Raw genomic sequence first — 13,054 nt, 5'->3', positions numbered from 1 at the left:
ATATTTTTGGAAAGAGTATTTACAAAACCAAAGAAATAGTGCTAGGCATAGAGTAGATGCTAAATGTCAATTTTATCCCAGCCTTTCAAAGTTCTATAAACTTTAAAAGTCTGATTCTAGGGAAGTTTTCTTCAATCTGCACTGCTTATAAAAAATTCATGGCCAAAAATGCAGATATAGACATTAGGAAAGCCAAGAAACGAAATGTTGGAAGGAACTAGGTGGAAGCAGAGAGAGGTGGAATACAGGTAGAACCTGGATATGCAGGAGAAGGAGCAAAGGTCATTCTAGATCAGGGAACAGGATTACCAAAAACAGTGTCACCCCAAGTATGGAATATGCTCCATCGTGGCACAAGAATGATTTTAAACTATAAATGGAAAAACATTTTTATTTTGATAGTTACATATGTACATATTTTTACATGTAATTAGGACAGCAAATAGTGATTTCAAACTTTTACTATTTAAAACAACACTAAAGTAAGTAATATCTATTCAGATCCTTTAATGTGAGTCCTTTAAAAATGTAATAAACAAGCAATAGCGCACAAGAGGTAAGCAAATGTGGCAAAAACTGTCAGCATTTTTTTAAGTGAGTAAAATTCTGTAAACACCAAGCCAAGAAGACATGTGAATATGAATGAATGTAACACATGAAGAGAAAACGGCCACCAGTCTTCTGAATGAAGCCAAGCCAAAGCTCTATCTCCAGTAGTGATTGAAGATAAAGGTCAGATGAGTACGAAGAATACCACCAGTTTTGAGTATTTAACTTACAGTACTAACATTTTCATCTGTAAAATCTCAGTTTCCAGTAGATGAATCTATTATACACAGTACTTTCACTTTGTTTATTCTCAAAACAAAGGTAAAATTGTAGAAGTTCCAAATAGACATCTGAAATAAAGACTGATCTATCTGTAGCTTGGCAGTCAGTTGACTTGCAACTGGTGGGCTACAACCCTGTAGTTTTCAAATCAGAAGGAATTAATTTATACAATAACAAATTATAAATGCTATCTATGTCAAAAAAAGGATGTTAAATGTCAAAAAAAAAAAAAAAAAAAAAGACAGTAGCTTTCCATTCCCACTTTCCTATCTTGGAATTAACCTACCCACAAGTCAGATCAAGTAAAACCAAGGAGTGATGATAAAGATAACATTTATCAGATATTTGCCCTGTGCCAGGTACTGTTTTAAGTACTTTACTTGTATTTACTTGTGCAATTATTAGCGCCATTCTATGAGGTAATACATAACCCCATTTTACAGCTGTAAGAATATTGAGGCCAAGAAATATAAATTAACTTCTCCAAAGCCAAAGCTGGTAGATGGCAGAGCAAGGATTTACACCCTGGTAACTATACTAGTTTGAGCTCTAGAGAAGAGTTCTTAACCACTAGGCAACATTTCTCACAAGAATGATGAAATGATAATTTGAAATATTCCACCAATCCCATTGTGGCAGGAGAGAAGTAATTTTCCAAGGTATGAACCTTTTACCTCGTCAGTTTCCAGTCCAACAAACAGTGAATTCAATTGCAAGTAGGAAAGTGAGTACTACAATGGGTCAAACTAGGCCCAAAATTATTCAAATATAGACAAAGCATCAGAAGCCTGGGAAGAATCACTGAATGACAGAGTTCAGTCAAGAAAGAGAAGCGAAAGTTAGGATAAGCAGACGGTGAATATTATTTCTACTGGGTTCTGTGACTGCTTTGAGAGAGAAAATGCTACCATCCCTTTTCTTTTACGTTGAATCAGTATACAAATACATCGAGTCAAAAAGAATTAGGAAAAAGGAGAGCAGCAGGAATAAAAGTGGGCTTTCTCAAGACTTGGACCCCGAACCGTTCGGTTAGCTTGATGTACTCTGGTATAAGTGAGCAAAAATGTATTAGAAAGCAGGTGGCGAGGTTAAAGGCATGACCATGGGAGTGGAGGTACTGAGCGGTCTGCGGAGCTGAGAACTCTGCCTAAAATGGGCTACCAGGGATGAGAGTTTCAAGTGTCTGTATTTGGGATGAGGAGGTATGAAAGTGGACGCTGCGCGGTGGGAGAGGAGGCAGTTTCTGGCTTTGGGCAGCACTCAGGTAAAAAGGAGCAGGTGTGGAGGTATACAGGTATAGACGAGGAGGGAGACCAGAGGAAAAGATGGGGCGAGGCCCGGGTGTAAAACGAAAGGGGATCCTGGAAGGCGGAGGCTGGGAAATCAAGGAGGGATTGGGGACATCCCCGGGGAAAGCGGCGCCGCCGCGCGAGGGAAGGGCGGTCCGGCGGCTTGGGAGGTAGACCCCAGAGCAGGCCGGAGCTCGCCGCCCGAGCGGGGGTCCGGGACCCAGAGGGAAGAGGGCGCAGTGAGGCACGAGCCGGAGGCCGCCGGTCTTCGGCGAGCCGGGGGAGGGGAGCAAGCGCCCGGGGCTGCCGCGGGACCAGGGGGAGGGGGAGGGGCGCCTACCTGGACGTGCGGGGCGGCAGCGGTCAGTCCCGGCGGAGACTCCTCTCCTGCAGAGGCAGCGGCCGCGTCGGCCCTGGGAGCCCGAGGCTGCGGTGGCAGCGGCAGGGGTGATGGCGGCAAGTCCCTGTGGCGGCCGCCTCCGCCGAACGGCATCCCTCCTTCCCGACCCGCCCTCCTTCCCTATCTCCCGCTCCTAAACTTCTTCCCCGGGATAAACAAACCCGCCGCCAGGGGCGGCCACCTCCGCCGCTCCCGCCCCCGCGCAGCCCCCACCCCCCCGCCGCGGGTCCGTCTGGGCTCCGGCTTCCGAGTTACGACTCCTGCCTCGGCCCCCAGCCCGCGAGGGCGCGTGCGCGCGGCGGCGGCGGCGGCTCGCGGGCTCCTGCGGGCTCTTGCTCCCTCCTCCAGGGCCGGGCACTTCCGGGCGGGCCCGGATCTGCCGCCGCGCTTGGGAGGCCGCTGCCGCCTGGCACTGGGCTCCCGGCTGGGCAGGATCCGCAGCCCGCACCGCTCTGGCTAGGCGTGCGGAGGCGCCTTGCTTAGCTTGACCCTTATTTGGCCAAGTGTAAAACTTGTCCTGCTTAAAGCCTACTGAGACCTCCTAACTGGTCTAATCCGCAGGAGAGGCCAAAGGCGGCGGCCGTATGTGCACACAGGATTTTCTTGGGTCCAGGAAGCCAGGGTAGAACTTTTGCTAAACTCCCGTTGTGAGCCCAGATCTGTAAGGACTGCTGAGACACAACCAGCAATATACAGGCTCCAGTTGGAAATCGAGAACTCTCCAGGTAGATGCAGTGCCCCATGGAGCAGTTTTCGGGTGGAGGGGATAAGTCTTAGCTGGAAGTCTCAGGCCAGAAGGAGAGCCTGCCGAGGGGCGGCCAGGGATGCCTAGGAAGTGAGTGCAGAAGAGCAGGCGGCCTCCTGGGGCTGCACGGTGGGAAATAAAGCTGCACTTGCACAAATGTGTGAAGAGAGGATGGGACTGCCTTGTCTCTGCGGCCATTTAGTTTAAAAAGGGGGTTACAACTGAACTCTTTATTCCCCACGGTCATGGGACAAAGATACTTAATCGAGCTACCAGCAGTAAACTTCTTTAAAGAAGTTTGGGGAACCAGCAACTCGGGCTTTGCCTGAACAGGCATGGACATCATTCAGGCTGGAGTGCAGTGGTGCCATCACAGCTCACTGCACCCTCGACCTCCTAGACCCAAGTGATCCTCCCAACTCAGCCTCCCAAGTGGGTGGGACTACAGGTGTGTGCCATGCCCAGGTAATCTTAATTTTTTGTAGAGATGAGGTCTTGCTATGTGGCCCAAGCAGATCTCGAACTCCTGAGCTGAAGGGATCCTCCCACCTTTGTCTCCCAAAGTTCTGGGATTTACAGGCGTGAACCACCACACCCGGCCATAAATCAACTTCTCATTGCTTACCTGGCTTTCCAAGAAAAGAGGTGGGGGAGGGAAAACATTTATTATTTTGCTATGTGCTGAGTATTCTAAGCATAGACTTGTATCATCTCTATTCTCTCAACAACCTCCCTACAACTTCAAGGTAGAAATTATTTCCATCTTAAAATTAAGCAACAAAAACTAGAAATGGGAAGTAATTCATCCAAAGTTTACTGGGATTTGAATACTGGACAGTCAGATCCCCTCATTTCAATCTTTTTTGTTTCTTTTTCTTTTTTCTTTTTTCTTTTTGTTTGTTTGAGATAGGGTCTTGCTCTGTACCCCAGGCTGGAGTACAGTGGCGTGAGCTTGGGTCACTGCAACCTGCACCTCCCGGATTCAAGCAATTCTGTGCCTCAGCCACCAAGTATCTGGGACTACAGGCGTGAGTCCGACTAAATTTTGTATTTTTAGTAGAAACGGAGTCTCACCATATTGCCCAGGCTGGGCTGAAACTCCTGGACTCAAGTGATCCTCCCGCTTCTGCCTCCCAAAGTGCTGGGATTACATGTGTGAGCCACCGCATCTGGCCTTACAGTAGCAATCTTATTGACTTATTTACAAAACGTGCTTTAAAACAAAATCTGTGCCAAAAGTTTTCAGATAAAGATAAAATTAGCAGTGTAACCATAAAATTCAAAGTTGCCTTGGGCTGAGTTCATAGAATGTTTATGCAGATCAAGAAACTCCAAAAGTTAAAAAACAGAAGTGGAAGTGAGTATAGGGAGTGGGGAAGAGTTGGTGGAGAGAGGAAATATTAGTGTAAACATTTCACCATCTCCAAACACCAGCAAAGAACAGTTAAAACTATTTGCTATACTCACTGTGCAACCGTGTTAACTTTATAGTATGTGACATACAGCAAAAATTACATGTAATTTTTGACTAAGGCTTTTAGCTCTTTCAACCCCTTCGTAGTATGTCACCCCCCTCTCTTCCACTAATTAAAAATTTTAAGACACCTAGTAAATATAATACACTCAAAGAATTAAATTATAAGTTCATCAAGTACATTTCCAGTTGGAAGTTAAGAATAATGCTGACCCTTCACAGTTGACTGGGCTAAAGTTGGGAACTGATTCAATAAACTTCCACCACAAGGATGTCAAATTGCTTCTCAGGGTATTCTCATAGAGTCTTTTCCCTAGGCTTGATCTCCTTACCATCCTTAAGTGTTAGGACACACAATTCCTCTCTTGCTTGCAGTATTCAATGACTTTACCCACCAATAAAATGATAGTAAGAGTGAATATGGCTTGTAAGTAATGCTAACAAAACTGTAACGGCTTAGCAAAGTAGAAGATGGTTTTATGGTCAATAAGCTTGGATTTAAGCTTATTAAAGCTTGATGCTTTATTACCAGTCTGCTAAAGAACTACCTTCTTAATTTGATTTCCTACTTACTGGATACCTGTTGGAAAACTAGAGAGAGATGATAGGCTTTCATTTACTGCTGCCATAAGTAAATTTTTAAAATAGATAAATAACAGCTTTATCATTAGTGTAGAGTGCAGTGTGCCTCTGCTAGGCCAGTATCAGGCTTGCTTTGTTTAAGGCATTAACCATTAGGATCATCCAACCTGTCCTGCCTAAAAGCCTACTGAATAAATATGCATATAACTTTTGCATATTTATTTTGCTACTTATTGTTGATTTTCTATAGGAAACTATTTATACTCAGTGTATATGGCCAACTTGGAAGTTCTACTTCCTATAATTATGTCAGCAGTTAGTGAAGATGATCAGAACAGCCGTTCTGAGTTTAATAAACACAGATGAGCCTCAGACTCTGGATCTCCATGACCCAACCCTATGAGGCTCTGCCTAAAGAACCAATCAAGCTTCCCAGTTTGATATTTTAGTGACTGTAGCATCTTGTTCCTCTTCTAAATTAAACACCACAGATGCTCCCATTTCATGGCTGTGTAGGCACGATGGACTCACCACTGCCTTCCATACCACCACCTGCTTTATACAATAATTTTCCAATTCTAGTTGTCAAAAACTAAGCTATACAAAACTCACAAATCCATTATTATCTTCCATGTAGAGATAAAAAAGCAAGGAATATGCTTGTTAGCAAACATGCAATACTTTATGAATCCTTGGTGATGTACTTGTTGGGCTCGCTGCTTCTGGGGATTTTGCTAATGCCTCTGCAAGTTTTAATGCAGTCCACCAAGCTCTTTGCTAGTAAGCTGATTTCCCCTATTTTTCCTTTTCCTTTTTCTTTCTTTTTTTTTTTTTTTAAATTATTAAATATTCATTTGAATATTTAATAAAACCTAATTAAATATTCATTTGAATTAGGTTTTAAACGTGGTGGAGGCTTTTAAAAAAAAAAAAAAAGAAAGAAACAGACAGGGTCTCCCTTTGTTGCCCAGGCTGGAGTGCAGTGGTTATTCATAGGCACGATGATGGCTCACTGCAGTTTCAAACTCCTGAACTTAAACAATCCTGTCTCAGCCTCCTGAGTAGCTGGAACTTATAGATGCACACCACCATGCCTGGCATCCCACGTATTTTTCTAAGTATCATTCCCTTCTTTCCTAAATTTTCTTCAAGGAAACCAAACTCAGTCCCAACTTGCACAAGCTAACACTTATACAATTAGAATGACATTTAGTTTCTGGAATCAATGTGGAAAGAAATGACAACTCATTTGCTGATTATTTTTCACTGTAATAAATATGAGGCCTTTTATCTCGAAGGAAACACTAAATCCTTGTTTAATATTAATAGCTTGTAAATTATTGTACACGTAATTTCATTCTCTCTTCTCATGTCTTCGTTTTTCTGCCTCTGGCTTTTCATCTTGCTTGTGAATTCCTAGTTTTGTAGTACTTTTATATTATATGATACTGACTTCTTAAGGTTGCAAAAAACTTCAGAACTCAAACAATTATACCTGTAACCCTTGTCTAATGATGCCTATGGCAAAAAAGGACCCATACATTTGATGTACTCACTCAAAAATCATTCCCAGAGAATTCTCAGAAAACTCAGAACAGGGCCTACCCTGAATTCTGAGAACAGGACCATTTTTAAGTCCTTTAAGTCCTTCATTGGTACCCTTCCTCTTACTTTCTTTTCTTTCTCACCTTTCTCTTTTTCTTTCTTTTCTTTTCTTTTCTCCCTTCCATTTCCTTCTTCCCTTCCTCCCTTCCCTTCCCTTTTTTCCTTTCTCTTTCTTTTGTCTTTCTCCCTTCCCCCTTCCCTTCCCTTGCCGTGTCTTGCTCTGTTACCCAGGCTGGAGGGCAGTGGTTCCATCATAACTCAGTGCAGTCTTGACCTCCTGGGCCCAAGGAGGATCCTCCCGTCTCAGCCTCCTACAGGCATACACTATCAAGTCCAGCTAATTTTTTTTTTTTATTTTTTGTAGAGACAGGGTTTCACTCTGTTGCCCAGGCTGGTCTGGAACTCCTGGCTTCAAGTGATCTTCCTGCCTTGGCCTCCCAAAGTGCTGAGATTACAGGCATGAGCCACAGTGCCCGGCCAACAGCTTTACCTTTATGTCCCCAGTCACATTATGTCAAATATTTCAGAATGCTTCTTTGTTCCAAATTAAATACATGTTCATAAATTTACTGCCTTGATTCTTTGGATAATCTGTCAGGTCTACTATAGGAGAGATGATTTTTGTTGTTTTTCTTGTGAAAAATTTGAAAAATAAGTTGAATGGTTGGCATACTGCTACATTTTATAGCCGTTCAGTTAAATATTCATTTGAATTAGATTTTAAACGTGGTGGAGGCTCTTGAAATGCTAGTAATTCCTAGATTCTGTATCATTAGCGTCTCACACATTAGAAATAGCAGTACTTCTGCTGGGAAATATATCATCTGAGAAAAGTCTTGGCTATGCTACCTGCAGGTCTTCTATTCATATGTAGTAAAAGAAAAACAATAAAAATGATCTCTTCTACAAGATTATCCAAAACTCCTACAGCATCCCTCCAGGCATCAGCTGAGGGCTCTTATCCAAAGTCGTTTACTGTTGCTGGAATTCTTTTATTCTGCCAGGATCCAGGCAGTTGTTGCTGCCATGATCTAGTCCCTAATGACCTGTCTCTTCAGCTTGGCCAGCTAAGCTCTCTCCTGCTGGCACCCTGGCCCTGCCCCTTCTCTGCTCTCAGGTAACAGAGAAAGAGGAGTTGTGGTTGGCCCTGGACCCTGGATACAGACCCAGGGGAAGTCTAAAGCTCTCCACTCTGTTCTTCAGCCAGAGGCCACCAGCATCTGCATCAGCCCTAATTGGCTCTAGAGGTACAACTGATAGGTCTCCTCCTCTTTTATCTCTGCTCAGTCATCATAGTGTCTCCCCGTCAGGGTCTGTGGTCTCCTCAGAGAGACACACCCTCCTCCCTATCAGGGCCGTACCTGGCTAGAAGAGTTTGTTTAAACATCTGCCCCTGCAGTGCCTACTGGGTGGTTTCCTGTCTTTGTGTCCTTCTCCTAAATTGGAGCCACTTCACCCCAGTCATCTTGGAACCTGACTCAAGAAATGGCAGTTCCATACCTATTTCTCTGGACACACAAAGGGGTCCTGTCTCCAGGGTAATCTCCAATTGGATCACTCCCTGTTTCACTTAGACTCTGGTGCCCCTCCTCCCAACGAGGATGCATATAGAATAGAATTAGGCCCTGATCCCAGACAAGCAATCTAGAAGTCCATTCTCATTGGTTGACCTTCTGTGGTGTTCCTGAAATTGCCTTGTAGCCAATCAGACACTAAGTAAACCCAGGAGCCTTGGAACCTCTGGACCTCAGTGTTCCTTGACTCACTGATTTTCCACTGGTCTGGTGCCTCAGAAAAACCAGATTCTCCAGTTCAGTCATCGCTTCCCTTCTGCTGCCTACCTGCTTTAGGAACTAAGCCCTGTCTTACTTTGTCAATTCTGTATTTATACCCCCACACAACAGTGAATGGCCACCGGCCTCTAGATGGTTCTCCTACACTTCAGTCTTTTACTGCTAGCCTGCCTGCCGAATTGGAAACCCTGGTATGACCATTTCCAAAATTAGAAACCAGACTGCACCATCTCCAGGGGCACTGTGCCTGCATCTCTCAGCACTTAGTCAACCCAACCTCTGCAACTGTCCCAGACACCCTTCCTTCCAGTCTCTTCTCCTCCCCTCCCCCACATTTCTGGCTATGTGTGATTTGGACTTTTGCCTTCCAGTCTTTGCCCAACCTTGCTGAAGTCTTAACACACTGAACCTCCCCTGCCCGAACTATGCCAAGCAGAAGAAAGACCAATTCAAGGGTTACATAAACCCTTCATATTCTTTTAGAGGCCTCATCCCACACACTATCAAACACTGGAAAATGTAGTCCTATCCCACATGAAAAGCACAATGTTTTGTTATGAAAAATTAAAGGAATTCATATACTTTTCCTCTTGAAGTATTTATTAATTTCATTTTACAGTCTGCTTTTTATTTTAGAGCCAGGGCATTTTCTTGTCCAGCTCTCAAACAATTTGATAAGACTGGGAAAGGCTTATGAGCTCTGGGCACTGAACCTACCGTGAGAACTTGAGCCTCAAAGGATTAGAAAAATGCCACTGGGAGGGAAGCAAACACTTACACACGTCTCTATGACACAGTTCAAGCCCCTCACCCCCATCATCACTTAAATCTCTCTCTTGCCCAGTTTCTATATCCTAATGGGCTTCTTTGCCTGATCCTCTGTCTTGGCTCCTCACCTTCTGCCAGTAGCTGTCAGATAAACACTCCCCTTACTCCCAAAGCGAGCTGGCCTCCCTGGATTTCAAGAGTTTCACCAGCCCCTAGATTCCCTTTCAAGCTCTTGTTCCATCTCTGAGGACCCTGCCCCCAGGCGACTGCCGCTTTGGACTGTGGCATTTGTTTGCTTGACCCTGTAGAAATGATAACTGGACTCTCTCAAGGCTGCAGCTTCATCTGGCTCTCTGGAGCCCCTTTCAAAGCCCTGGTCTGGGACTGCATATTGGGTCCTTCAGTCTTGCCCTGCCTGCTGGGACTGACCAGCAAAGGCCACTTGTGTCCCAAGTAGGACAGCTACCAGAAATCACACTTCACATTTTCCTACTTAAGGTGCCTGTTACATTTCCCTGTGCTTTGAGTGTCTCCTTCTCTAAAGGAGCCTTTTATGACTCAATTACATGTGGCATCCCTACTACACTTCTCTGTGGCTTTTCTGATCATTTATGCAGATTTATGCAGATTAAGAACATATACAAGAAAGTCAAAGTATCCCCAGTAATTACCCCAGATTACATCTCTTCTAAATGTTAACCATTACTCAGTTGAAATAGCCATTAATAGTTGGCTTTTTTGTTCCAGGATTTCTGAGGTCTCTATACTAGTGATTCTGCAATTTCAATATATTTCTTAGAATTGAATTACACGTATTTTGGGTACACAGTGATCTAGTTAAGAGGGAGAATCTGCAATTATATATTTTTGTCTCTTTAGTCTCCTTTCTCATTTTTTTCCCCAAAAAGGAAATTAGACTAGCTTTTTAAAAATGGTGTTCTGCTACAGTCTGCAATTTTGAGAGGAAAGGTGATGAATGCCTTTATTTTCATGTCGTCAAAAGCTCAGCAAGAATTTTCCTCTATTTTGACCGTGGAGCCTACTGTGTGCAAAACAGGTGTGACAAAATCCCACCTATTAGAGCTGTTTTCTATTTTCTATTAAAAAAAAAAACTTTTCTTTCTGTGATAATCACTTAACCCTACGAGGCCTGGATATTTATACAAAAAGGTACAGGGCTTCATTTGTCAAATACTCTTTCTCTTCTGAGTTTGATTTTTATTTTAGTTATTTAATTGTTTGGTCCAAGATAGACTTAAAACATCTTATTTTGAAAGAAAACATGATTAAGCTCCTGGAATATTTACTTGATCACTTGAACCAATCCATGGTGTTCCTCCATTGGCATTCCTCCGCGGGACATGTGATGACTAGCCTGCTAGTCTTGGAAGATACTCCTCCCCTGCCCTTCTCTCTCCTTATCTCAGCTGGCTTCTGCAGGCTGTTTTCCAGACCCCTGTGTCAGCTGGCTTCCTACTGGGCTAGGCTAACAGGGAGCACTGTCCGGTGACTGGAGGGTGGGAAAAACCAATGTATCTCCCCATCTCTTTCTGCCTTAGGCACCATCCCCTGCAGCAGCTCTCTCCCCAAAGGCTCCCTCTCTTGCTGGACAGGCCTACCATGAAATCAGCGCTGGGATCTGACAATACCACCTCCTCCTGCCACCTACTAAAAAGTGTAATAGTTTCCTGTGGTTGCTTCTCCAGGGAAGAATTTCCCCTGGATTCTTCTCAGTTTTTTCATCACCTGTGCAACAGATTCCTTGTATCACATTCTTTGTTCGAAGAAATAAGTGTGGTTTCTGTTTTTCTAGTTGAATTCAGCAGATTCATGCATTTTGTGTTTTCATAAGGGTCTTACCCTGCTTAGGGGAGAAGGAATGATTTTCACAGGAAAGCAGTCACATTCAGTTTAGGAATCTGCCTGTGCTTCTCCAGATGGCTTTAGTAATGTCATTGTTTTTTCCACCTCTTACTCGCCATACTTGCTCCTCACCTCCCATATCCAACCTATGTCTCTCCTGCTTCCTCCATTCTTAGAGCATATGATACCTATCTTCTGGGGTCACATTCCCAGAGGTGCACAATGATTTGTTTTTGTTTATTTTTACATTTCTTTTCATATAGTGTCCTTAACAGGAGTGTCACTACTGTAGGATAGGATAGCAAAAGAGCACTGGGTTTTTCATTCAGAATGCGAATCAGTATCACTTGTTTGAATCCTATTCTTGTCCTGCACAACAGTGCCCTGGATAGCAGAACAGAAAAAAAGATAATTTCACCACAAATCTATGAGGAGAAAATGAGATGAAACATATGAAAAGATTGTGCAAAAGATAAAAGGCTAAAAGAAAAGAAAAAAGACCAGGTATGGTGTTTCATGCCTATAATCCCAGCACTGTGGGAGCCGAAGGCAGGAGGATCACTTGAGCCCAGGAGTTCAGTACCAACCTGGGCAGCATAGAGAGGTCCTGTCTCTATTAAAAAAATTTTTTTTAAAGATAAAATGCTAAGCAAATAAGAAGTTATTGTTTTGAAATAGTAAATAAGCCTAAATTAGCTGTTTTTCTTGAAACAATTGTAATTTTAAAAGTTACCACAAAGGTATTTCTCAACTAGAATTTATACGGAAGCTTAACATCACAGAGTCTTGATCTAACATGATTTCTCAATTTCAGTTCTATTGACATTTGAGGTTGGATAATTCTTTGTTGTTGGGAGCTGTCTTGTGCATTGTAAGATTTTTGGTGGCATCTCTACCAGTAGCACCCACTTGTCTAGTTATAACAATCAAAACATTTTTCAACATTGCCAAAAGTCCCCTGGGGGAAAAAAATGAGAGAGACAAATGAGCCCCAAATTGAAAACCACTGATCCAACAAAACCTACTTGGAAAAATGTCACTTCTTTTTAATATAAGTTGTTACAACAAACAATAATTAAAAGAAGTCTGGTTTTTCATACATTATTTGGGAAAAGTCTTTTAAAAATGCAGTTCAGTCATGAAATATAATCTTAAAGATCCATAAACTCTACAGTGAAAGTCAGTGGTGATTGTCACAGCAGTGGTGTGTGTAAGTAAGTGTTTATGTTGGAGAAGCTAATCTTCCTGTTAAGTATTGTGGTTGGACGACCTGACCAAGATGGCCTTTCTTCTTCATACAATTAATACCATTGTTATTTTTACTAGGTGTTAAAAAATATACACTAACACTTTATATCTGACTTTTGTATGTTGAAATCCTTTGATGTCCTTTAAAAGGCAAGGTAACTCTGATTGAATATTAGTAGGAACATATATTTCACTCATAACATGACTCAGATATTCTGGGTTTGTACTTGTATGGACTACCTTAAGTAGGTGCAGGACTTAGAATTTTATGAGCATCACAGCTAAGTCACAGTCTATAGAATCATTCATATTTCAATTCCTAATATGATAGTCTTAGCTACCATTTAATTTCTAAAAAACTGTAAACCAAAGTATAACTATTTAAAGTCTAGAAATTGTTGTATTTAAAATGTTGATTCCAGCTCTCCAAATATGTCTCTTCTAACTTATATCAAT

General features: G+C 42.8%; 1 protein-coding gene across 1 annotated transcript in view; it reads right to left on the bottom strand.

Annotated features, from left to right (window-relative positions):
- Window positions 1–2,801, bottom strand: part of SPOPL (speckle type BTB/POZ protein like) — a 74,306-nt gene extending 71,505 nt beyond the window's left edge. The window contains exon 1 of the mRNA XM_025405421.1: window positions 2,461–2,801. The gene's annotated coding sequence lies outside the window, so the exon portion shown is untranslated. The remainder of the gene's footprint in view (window positions 1–2,460) is intronic.
- Between the last annotated feature and the right edge of the window lie 10,253 nt (window positions 2,802–13,054).

Source organism: Theropithecus gelada, chromosome 12, assembly GCF_003255815.1.
Source record: "Theropithecus gelada isolate Dixy chromosome 12, Tgel_1.0, whole genome shotgun sequence".
In the NCBI taxonomy this organism is placed as follows: domain Eukaryota; kingdom Metazoa; phylum Chordata; class Mammalia; order Primates; family Cercopithecidae; genus Theropithecus; species Theropithecus gelada.
Note: the sequence above shows the minus strand (reverse complement) of the source record. Positions and strands in the feature narration are given on the sequence as shown.